We start from the raw sequence: 11,449 nt of genomic DNA on the forward strand, positions 1-11,449 counted from the left end.
TAGGATTCATCATTCATGTCATCTGCATGCCCACAACAGGTGGCAGCAAAAATCTAGCCCAAAAGGTGGCTCCCTTGACCTGTCCTGACCCCTAGCCTGGACAGGAAATCAACATGTCCATTTTTACCCTTCTGAAACTTAGGGGTGAATTAACTTTCACCCTGGTTTTCACTAACCGGTGTGTGTTGACCAACAGCCCTGACTTTTAGGGAGACTGGTCAGCAGATCTTGCCGGTGGAAATGATTAGAGTGGAGCTGAGCCAGCCATGCCACTGTGTGGACAGCTGAACCTGCAGAAAGCCAGAAATCCCAATGAGGTAGGCCTCTGAGGCTGGCCCTCGCCTCCTGGCCACAGCGTACCAGTGGAGGAAATGGATGTGGGTGTACCCATGTTGGATCCATTTAACTTCAGTTCCTTGAGGACAAAAATTCAAGAGACTCAGATCAAAGTCTGAAGATACACATGTTCTCTGGACAATCAGCAATTGAATAGCTTTCAATATCTCAGAAATTATTTGATGCTTTTTTGCTACCCTTCAATTTAAATGAAGCTCACTCCAAGTTTATGTACATGTGTTTAATGCCCTTTAAAACTATTCCTACTTAAAACATTACAGTGAAGTTTTTTTTAGCCTTTTGTTCTTGTCAATACATAGATGGTTACATATTTTAAACTAACTGACATCTAGGAAGTCTTAGTTGGTGGGGTTTTTTTTCTTCTATCCCAGTAACGTATTCACCAACTAACCACATAAGTGCTTGCATTTAAAGAAATAAAAATGAGGCAACATTTCTGCAGGTATCAAACTCCAATGCCATCGTCCTCCCTACTGACACCCTCCCCCTGGACTCACAGAATGACCTTTTGGCATTAAGCAATTTGGGCTGCACCTGTGAGTTTGTAACAGAGCACAAATGTCCAGTCAACGGCCCCAGCTGAGAATCGAAGTGGACAACATTCAAGGATTCAATTACCCTGGATGGCTTCAAACTTGACATTTAATCTATGGAAATCAACCTCTTTGTGGGTGTCCAAATGGGCCCATAAATGTCACCACACACTGTAAAATACCACAACATTTCCAAGGTCGAGACGAGGCTGGTGAACCTGCGTTCATAATGCCGAAATACATCACAGCAATGAACCACCAGACGGGCCTCAGTCAAAATGAACCATCTCTGAAATGATGCAAAACATAATTAGGTTGGAGACTCGGAATAGATGCTGTCACAAGCACATTTCAGCCCAAGACAAATTAGAAACTCTTTAAGTTTGAGTTAGAAGAAAATGACATGATCAACTAAACAACAAAATTACTGGAAAACACAGCTCGTCCCTTACACGTTGACCCACACCTCAGTAATACTGTCATGATGGACTCTGGGTTTTCCGTACCCAAAACCTGGGACCAGATTGTTGGGGAATTTACAATTTTGTGCATTTTAGAAACTGCATATGCTATATATTACATATAACCCCTCTGGCAAGGTCTGAGGCAGCCCCTTGAAATGAAATCCACTAATATTTTGTAGCAAAACTTAGGAATATTCACACTTTGAAATAAAGACTCAAAGGAGCCACATATGAGTTTGGTTCAAGTTTTGCCAACAAATGTGTCTTGGTGTCAAACTAATGAGAATATTTCTAGGTTTTAGAGCATTTTAGAAATTGAAACTGATAAGAGATTTTGGACATAAAATGTTTCCATCAACAGAAAATACTGTAAGGTTGATTCTTTTGGATCTGCCTTTAGTTATGAACTTGGATCAGGACTCTCTTGGTTGTAAGAGGAAGAAACTGAACCCCTAGTCTAAGTATAAAAGGAACGTTTTGACTCATGTAACTGGAAAACTCAAACGTAGGTCTGGTTTCAGGCACAGCTTGATCAGGGATTCAAACAATATCACCAAGACCCAGGGTTTTCCTGCTCTCTAATTTCCTTCAGGTTGGTCTATCCGACTGCTTTCAGCTGCAAGTAACATGGCTCAGCATTGTTGCAATGATAAGGCAATTTCTTAGATCACAAAGAGGGAGCCCCGAGGTAGGCAGAGCACCAGGGCTAGTCTAGTAACTTAAAGTCCCAAGGATCTGCATGCTTCTAACCACCTCGCTCAGCCATGCCACTCCCAGCACCAGCCTCGTCAAAGGCTGGCTTTCTTCCTGGCTGGGACACTGTCAGCGGCCCAGGTCACACATGCTTTCTTGTTCACCTCTGGCAACAGAAAGAGGGAAGGGCTTCCCACTCATCCCTGCAACTCCTCTGGGGTATCTCACTGGCCAGAAATGAATCGCGTCCTCATTCCTGAGTAAATCATGGCTTTATCTCCCTTGGGCCGAACAAGCCAATCCCTTCCCACACTGCATCATGACTCTGCAGTAGGAGGCAGTGCAACATCCACCGGAACTTCATGTGTCTCGTGGTCACAAAGGTGCAGCAGCTCCCCACTTCTCTTGCTTTCAGCATCAAGTAGAACAGGAAGAACACCCAGAGGCTGTTTCCCAGGATTCCCAACAAAAGTCTCATTGACTCCAACTGGGTAACATGTCCCTTCCTGAACCCATCAATGTGGCCCAATACATGAAGTGCACTGATTGGCTTAGTCCTTGGTTCCACCCCTGAGATGGAGTAGGCCACAGCACACAGGGCACATAAGTCAAACCGGAGGAAGACGTCTCCCCAGATGGAAATCTGGAGGTGGTTCCCAAAAGTAGGGGGAATGGAAGCTGCATGGTAAAGAGAGTTAACAAAACAAGCCCGCTACAGAACCTGAAAATGAAGTTTTCACGACCTCATGGGTGGTTGTAATTATCAGAGAGCTTCAATTCACTTTGGCCAATGTGGCAGGCAGCCTCTGAGATGGTCCCAGGATCCTCACCTCTTGATATTCACACCCGTGGGTAGTCCTTGCCCCTTGAGGGTGGGTGGGATGTAGTGATTCTTTTCTATGAATAGAATATGTCAAAAGTGATAGACTGTCACTTCCCAGATTAGGTTACAAAAGACTGACTTCCATCTTGCCAGCTTGCTCCTCTCTCTCTTTCTCTCTCTCTCTTTCTCTCTCTCCTTTTCCTTCTCTCTCTCTCTCTCTCTCACCATCTCCCTTTCTCTGATTAAGCCACCTGCAGTAGCATGAGAAGCTCAATGGAGATGTTCCCAGGACAAGGGACTGAGAAGACCATGATCCACCAATATATGAGGACCCGATTTTTACTCATAGGTATCAGTAAAAATTATTTAAGTTTCAAAAAATTACAGAAGCTGGATCAGCCTTCCAGGTGAAATTTGTCATTTTTAGTTTGGGGACAGAGCCAGAAAAATAATCCACAACCCCTAGCCCCAAGTTGTCACCTAAAAACTATTTGTAGAGGCCCACCAAGGGCTGGAAATGCCTTCTCTTGAATCAGCGGAAAAGGAGGGGCAGCAGAGCGGGTGGGAGGAGGAGACTCAGGAGTAGGGCTGGTCTGCGTTCAAATCCCGACACTCCCCACTCCAGGGGTGTGGTCTTGGGCAGGTGGTTGGACTTCTCAACTCTCTGCTTGGCAGAGAGCAGATGTGCAGACACAATGTTAGTTTCATCTCTTGCAGCAAAGCAAGAGATTCTTCAGAAACAGAGTAAAGATCAAAAGAGACGCTGGTGGTAAAGTACCTGCTGAAACATCTAGTGTGGCCAAGAGGTTCAACAAAGGCTGGCTGGTGCTACTTTTATTGCTGCTGCTCTTGTTGTTGTTGTTGTTAATGAACGTGATTCTGCCGCCCATAGAGTTAGGCCGTCAGCAGGCTTTTCAATTAAGTGAACTACATTTATTTCAGCACCTATCCGTGTTTAAATCTGGCCGTTGCCAGGGCTCAATAGAATGCTGAGTGCTCCTTCAAAATAACACAAAATAAATTAAACTTCTCTGATATCCACAGAAAAAATACTGTTTAATATCTTTCTGGGACCATTTGTTTAAACTTTAAAAATGGGTCTCAAAATAATTCTGGATTTTATGCTTGCTGAGCCTAATTGCATGACTATGAGGTGACCTGACAGAGCTTTAGTTTTAGACGATGATCGTGTGGTTAATAAGCTGTGTTCTTCATGGGTGGGTAATGATTCTGATTAGATAAAATTCAAATGAGGGCTCTTGGGTAAGCCACAGACCTGGAATCCCAGGCACCCAGAGAGAGCTGCTTGCTCCCCCTGAGAAATTAAACACAAGTGTAAGCAACTGTTGTCTGAGTGTTTGTGCATGGCCATGATTGATTGATTTACTGTTCAGAAAGCTCCCTTTTAATTAGGAAGTAAATCTTGCTTCTCGATGTGTGACTATAACTGTCCTTTGAGAATACACAGGCAGTGTTGACCCAGGAGGGAAGGAGTAGCCACTCGTGCTGTGGGAAGCATGGCGCTATGGGGCAGGGCCGGCCCCACCAGAGGCCCTGGACGTAGGGTGCCCAGCAGAAGGGGTGCACGGCCAGGGCTGAACCTGGGCTGCTGCTGGACGGCCACTGGGGAGGAGGATACAAAAACAATGGCTCACATTTATTGGGTCCTACCAAATGTCAGCGTATTAAAGAGTCTGACCCACTTTTTCATGTCTGCCTGCTGACTCCTTTGAAATCTGTCCCTCTGCCCCACATTTGGGGAAGCTGGTAAGAAAGCCCAGGTGCTCTTCCCTTTGGCATGATGGAGCCGTTCAAGCCATCCTCCAGGCCCACCCCAGCCCCCGTAAACACCCCAACCAGCCTCTTTTCCCTGTACTCTCCAACCGCTTTCAAACCTACTGGGAAGTCTGCTCTGCTCTCCCCAGGAAGCCTCATGATGCAAGTAATCAACTTTTCCTACCTCCCGGTGTGCGTCCTGTCCCTCTGCATCGGACAAGGTTTTGGGGGGAGGGTGGTCCATCCTGCATCTGCAGACCAGCAGGCTGCTCCCAGCAGCCAAATACTGTGCTAAACTCATTCCACCTTCACGGCAACCCTGCATCCTCCATCCTGTATAAGTGCCCATTTGAGGGGGAGAAACAGAAGCAATATGAGGGGAAGTGACTTGTTCAAGGTCACACAGCAATGGAGCCAGATCTCAAATCCTCCTCTGCATGACTCCAGAACCACCACAGAACCACCTGAGCATCACACAAGTTCACAGGGAACCATGCACAGACGCGGCACAGGCTGCTCCCTCTGCCCAGAGCTCACCTTTGTCCTCCAGGGATCTCTCACACACCTACACCTCTTGCCAGGCATGGGAGGTAGAGTTCTAAAAGTGCCCTCACTGCACACCCAACATTCCACATCATCATCCCCAGAAACTGTGACTATGGGGAGATGTCATTGCCATGGTTATGTTAGGGTCTGTGGCATCTTTGACTTTAAGACACGGAGATGAGCCTGGATTATCCAAGTGTAATCACCCAGTGTCATCCTATGAGCTCTTAAGAGTGGAGCATTTTCTCTGGCTGGTGGCAGAAAGGGAAGTCAGAGACATTGAAGCATGAGAGGGGTGTGACCTGTCATTGATACTTTGAGGCTGGAGCAGAGCTCCTGAGGAGGCAGCCACAGCCTCAGGAAGCTGGAAACACCCCTGGCCAACAACCAGCAAGGAAACAGGGCCTCAATCCTGCAGCCAGCAGAGCTGTGTTCTGGCAAACACCTGAATGGGAGAGAAGTGGGTTCTCCCCAGAAACTCCAGCTAAGAAGTCAAGCCAGCTGACACCTTGATTGTGGCCTTGTAAGACCCTGAGCAGAGAACAGCAAGGTCCCTCTGGATTTCTGATCCACAGAGCTGTGAGATGATGAATGGGTGCTGTGTTAAGCCCCTGAATTTGTGGTAATTTATTACAGCAGCAATAAAAAAATGAAAGCAAATGCACCACGGGTACCAAGGATGCGAGTCCCTGACTGCTCTTCACCTGCGGCCCTTTTTCAGGGCTGTGTTTGCAGCCAGCATCCTTTAGGGACAAGGCAATATTTCCCTCCACACAAAGGGCAGGCCTTCTTCCTGCTTGCTATGAAATGGTTGGTTCCCAAGCTCCGCGTTCCTCAACTGTAACACAAACCCACCATGTCGTCCATGGGACTTGAGGGCAAGGGAACACACATGCTGAAGCGCAGGCTACTTATTGTGCTGTGAGTCATGAGGTCCTTTGTCTCTGATCCAGGAGTCTCGTGTCTTCTGCCAGCATCCATGAATCAGTAGCACTCTAACTTACGAGCTTATATGTAAAGCAAAATAAAACCCCAAACCCCACAACAGTTCCTTCTCCTTTTCACCACCACCCTCCCACTCATCTCCAGCTGGCAGCTGGTAGCCCTTCCTGAGAGCGGCTTTCTCTGCCCTGCCACACCTTCCACACCATTGGAGCAACAAATACCACTCCTTCGTAACAGTTTGTCACCCAGAACTTTTGCGTTTTTTATGTGATATTTTTACAAATATCTGACTTTCTTCGTAATTTGGTATTCCAGGTATCAAGTCTGACTTTTCTCACCATTACATACACAGTGTCTAAGAAAACACCCAGACCATAGTAGGTGTTCAACATTTATTAAAAGAAGGAAGAAAGTGCTGGTGATGGAGTCAGGTCATTAGCCCTTGAGACAGTCAAGTCCCATCGAATCTCCACAATATCGCATTCTAATAAAATTACAGGCCAGGCACAATGGCTCATGCCTGTAAACCCAACACTTTGAGAGGCTGAGGCAGGAGGATGATTTGAAGTCAGGAATTTGAGACCAGCCTAGGAAACAGTGCGAGACCCTGTCTGGGCAATAAATAAATAAATAGATTAGATAGGTAGGTAGGTAGGTAGGTAGATAGATAGATAGATAGATAGATAGATAGATGATAGATAGATAAAATTACAATCACCTCCAATGTTCAAATATAATGCTTTGCTAAAAACATGTACAAAGGTTAAGTGTTGAAAATCCTAGCAATCCTCATATATGTCACTAGGGAGCTTCTCTTCTCATAAAGAGAAAACATTTTGACAAAGTTCCTCATTCCCCTTGCCTTAGATGTAATAGTGAGTGCCACGTTTCAGCTCAACACCGTTCTCTAGAGGTGTTGAATCTGAAGACTAAACAAGAAGCCATTGGATTTGCCTCCCTTGAGCATCCACATAGGCCACGGATATGCCATGTTGTGCAATGACATTCATCATGGTAACAACAACAGTGGTGTGAGACACCTTTACTTATCATCTCTGGTTTTAGCAATTTCTTGTTTTCCCTACTCATTTTTATAAAATAATTATTCAAAAATACAAAGCACATTCCAATACTTGCACCAACGAAAGCCAAAGGAACCACTAAGATGGTGCCAGGCCCATCCCAATCTCGGGGGTGCAGAGACCAGGTGGCAGCTGCACTCCCAGGCGTCAGTTCAAATTCATCTGCTGGCTGCTACAGCAGAGGTTATCCTCCAACACACAGCAAGTGCAAGAAAAAAGTATATGCTGTTCTCCTTTCTTTAAAACATGCCTCTCTTGCACTGTTTTTTTCCAAGTTTCAGTAGAGACATGAGTATGGAGAAAGAGTCAGGATTTCTCTCTTCTACAAGGAAAGTTGAATCCTGAACAAAACAATAAATGGTAACAGACATGCAAATTCAAGGATCCTGCAGGGCGTGGCAGAAACAATGGCAATTGTAGAACCCATGTCCTGTTGAGAGGGCAGCCGCCCCTCAGCTCCGCAGGTCACTGCCTGGGGAAGTAGGAGCCAGCACAGCCAGATCTTTCCAGCTTCCAAAGGAAGCCAAACAATTTGGACTTTATAAACGTAAAATATCCCGATTTTAAAATGTTTTTAAAATGTTTAATGTTTAAATTATTACTAAGCCAGGTGCCGTGGCTCACGCCTGTAATCCTAACACTTTGGGAGGCTGAGGCAGGAGGATCAGTTGAACCTAGGAGTTTGAGACCAGCCTGGGCAACATAGTGAAACCCCTCTCCACAAAAAAACACCAAAAAAATAGCAGGGTGTGGTGGTGCATACCTGTAATCCCAGCTGCTTGGGAGGCTGAAGTGGGAGGATCGCCTGAGCCCAGGGAGGTCGAGGCTACAGTGAGCTATGATCATGCCATTGCACTTTAGCCTGGGCAACAGAGCAAGGCCTTGTCTCAATAAATAAATAAATAAATAGTATTCAGCAAATAAATAAATATTATCCAAGTTAAACCAAATAAGCCAGCAACCCCCAATTGATAATTTCTGAAATAAACTCATATTTCCAACTGCTTTTGTGACTTCTCCACCTGGATCTCTAAAAGGCATCTCAGACTTGACATGTCAGACTTGACATGTCGAAAATGAAACTCTCAATTCCAGCAGGTCTCCCCACCCCACCCCCACTCTCCCCACCCCCACTCCAACACACCTCTGCTTCTCGTCACATTCACAGGCAAGTCAGTGACCACAGCATTCATTCACAGCCCAGCCCATGCACAAGTCTCGGCTTCCTCTGCCCCACCCACCTCCCCAACCATCCTTCAGCATAACTCTGCTTCACCCTCCACCAGCACCATCATCTCCGTGAAAGAACAGGCACTGTGACACTGCGATGCACACCTCTAGTAGAGACAGCCATGATGGCACACAGCGTGGGCCATGGTGGATGCTGTTGTTTGCAGTGCACAACAGCCTGGAAATGCTTCAGCCTGGAGGTGACATGTGTTGCTTCTACTCACATCTCATAGCCCAGAGCAGGTCACCTGACCTTGCCTAACATCAAGGGGACAGGAAATCTTCATCAGCACTTGGAATGTCTACCACAGGGACTAGTAACTTCTACCATTGCTAAATTCTGGCTTTTGCTAGTGAAGAACACTTAAAAATATATAGCCACCACTACCATCTATTAGATCAACAGCAGACAAACGATGGCCCAGAGGCCACAGTCGGCCCAAAACCTCTTTGTAAATTCGGGTTTACCAGCACACAGCTCCTCACTTGTTGCATATGGTCTGTGGCTACTACTGCCCTACAACAGCAGCGCTTAGTTGCAACAGACACTTCAGGTCCTGCAAAATGGAAAGCATTTACTTTGGGCCTTTACAGATAAAGCACCCCTAGATTCACTCATTCACTGTCACAATTATCTCATAAAAGAACATTTGTACCGCGCAAGGTGGGCTCATGCCTGTAATCCCAACACTTTGTGGGGCCAAGGGGGGCGGATCGTTTGAGCTCTCCTGAACAACATGACGAAACCCCGTCTCTACTAAAAACACAAAAACTAGCTGGGCGTGGTGGTGGGCACCTGTAATTTCAGCTACTCAGGAGGCTGAGGCTGGAGAATTGCTTGAACCCAGGAGGCGGAAGCTTCAGTGTGCCTGGCTCACGCCAGTGCACTCTAGCCTGGGCAACAGAGCAAGACTCCGTCTCAAAAAATAAAATAAAATAAGGAAAAGAAAAAAAAAAAAGAAGAAGAAGAAGAAGAAGACCATTTTTAACTGAGAAGGTAGAGAAATGGTATCTCCGAATAGAAGCTCACCCTTAAATCAGATCTTGATGGAAAAGACGTTGTGTCTTTATTTTCTCCATATATCTGCAAAAAGAGGAAACGTCAGCAGAGGTTGCTGTGGGGCACACGGGGGACCCCTGGACTGTGAAATTCTCTAGGGGTTAAAACTCAGAGGCTGGGAAGGAAGCAGCAGACAAGTGAATTGGGCCACGTGGGGCCGTGGGGTCAGGATCGAGGGCAGAGCTCAAGCCCACCTGAGAGGCAGGGCCAGGAAGCTGCAGCCAATGGTTGCCGTGGGGCGGGGCCCCAGTACAACCTGACCTTCTGATTGGCCAAAAGAAGATAGAAACAGATTCTCATCCTGTCACATAATTCCCGATTTAAGAAACAAAAACAAAAACACTCTGAAGGACAAATTTCATGACCGTCGTTTCCCGAAGAGATGACGTTGGGGAACAGAAGTGACCCTATAGAAGAGCAGACTCATCGAGTTTACCAATAATGTTGCATTTCTTTATTTTTCTAAAACAAAAAAAAATGACATGAAGCAAAAATGGCGGGAAGCCACTAAAAGGAATGAAGTCGTGATACACGCTAAAAAGTGGCCACGCTCGGAAAAGAGGGCCACCTGTTGCATGGTGCCGTTGATATAAATCCAGAAGGAATCAACCCTTAGGAACAGAAAGCAGATTCACGGTTGTCAGGGGCTGGGAAGCGACCAGGAGCTAGACGGAGAGATAGAGGCGAAGGCTGTACAACATTGTGAATGTGCTGAAGAACCCTGAATCAGGTACTTTAAAATGGCTCATTTTATGTCATGTTAATTTCACCTCAAAAAACATGACTGGAGGTTTACTAAGTTGTCAACTCTGGGTTAAGTGCGTGAAATTATTCTCTTACATATTTTTCCCAATTTCTGATACACATATTGGCATATATTTTACCCACTGTACGGGTGAAATTCAACACAGTGCGGGGCCAGGACAGGCCCTTGAGGCACCAGTTTGCCGCGGTAGATCTCGATCATCCACGGTGCCCATCGGGTCGCCTGGTCGCCACTCCGCCGGCGGTCCCCACCCGGGAGACCTGCTTATCTTTCCAAGCCTCCGGAAAACTGCTCTGGTGGGATCAGAGATAAAAATAAATCTGCAGAATGTTGGGCCAGACACGAAAGAGAACAGGCTGTATGATTCCATTTATATAAAGTGCAGAAACAGACAAATCTGATCAATGCTACAGAAGCCAGGATGGTGGGGTCGCTGTGGGGTGGTGGTTGGGAGGGGCATGAAGGGGGTTGTGCTGGTCACATCCTGTTTCTGAATCTGGATGCCGCTGGCACAGATGTGTTCAGTTTGTGAACGCTCCTGGGGCTGCACATTCGCGCATGCACTTTCCTGTATTACTTCAGCTTTAGAGAAGTTTTTAAAGAAATAATAAATGCATAAATCCATCAGATACATTGAATTTCCTGCCAAGCCTTTGAAAGGGAGGCCCAGGCCTTGGCTTCAGGTTGCAAGACACCCGAGAGGTGAGTTTGTGGGATGTTGTACAGAAGTGGGTCTCAAAGGCTTATTAAAACTTTTTTTGTGCAAACAGAAATTACCCCAGCACATCTGGAGACCAAGCTCCTAAAGTGGGTGTGAGTGCAGGTTGTCACTGTACCTTCAGAGCACGGGGAGAGGAGAGTTTGAAACCACGAAGCTCCTTCTTTGTGGATTCTGAGATCAGGAGAAAAAAAAAATGGAGGATGGGAATGTCATCAGCCCAGACCAAAGCTGCTCTCAGGCTTAGAATCAGGGAAGAAGAAACATAATTGCAGAGGGCGCACACTCCTCTAATGTTTTGGAAAGAATCTGAATGCACTGGTGTGCTATTGATTCCCTGGGGAAGCTGCTGCCCCTCCCCATACCCTCACTCCCTCCACAAGTTGACAGACACCTCGGAGGGAGCCCAGGAAAGGCTGTGAAAGGACCGCACCCAGAGTGGCCTTCCAGAGCCCC

Source organism: Mandrillus leucophaeus, unplaced genomic scaffold (genome assembly GCF_000951045.1).
Source record: "Mandrillus leucophaeus isolate KB7577 unplaced genomic scaffold, Mleu.le_1.0 Scaffold19, whole genome shotgun sequence".
In the NCBI taxonomy this organism is placed as follows: domain Eukaryota; kingdom Metazoa; phylum Chordata; class Mammalia; order Primates; family Cercopithecidae; genus Mandrillus; species Mandrillus leucophaeus.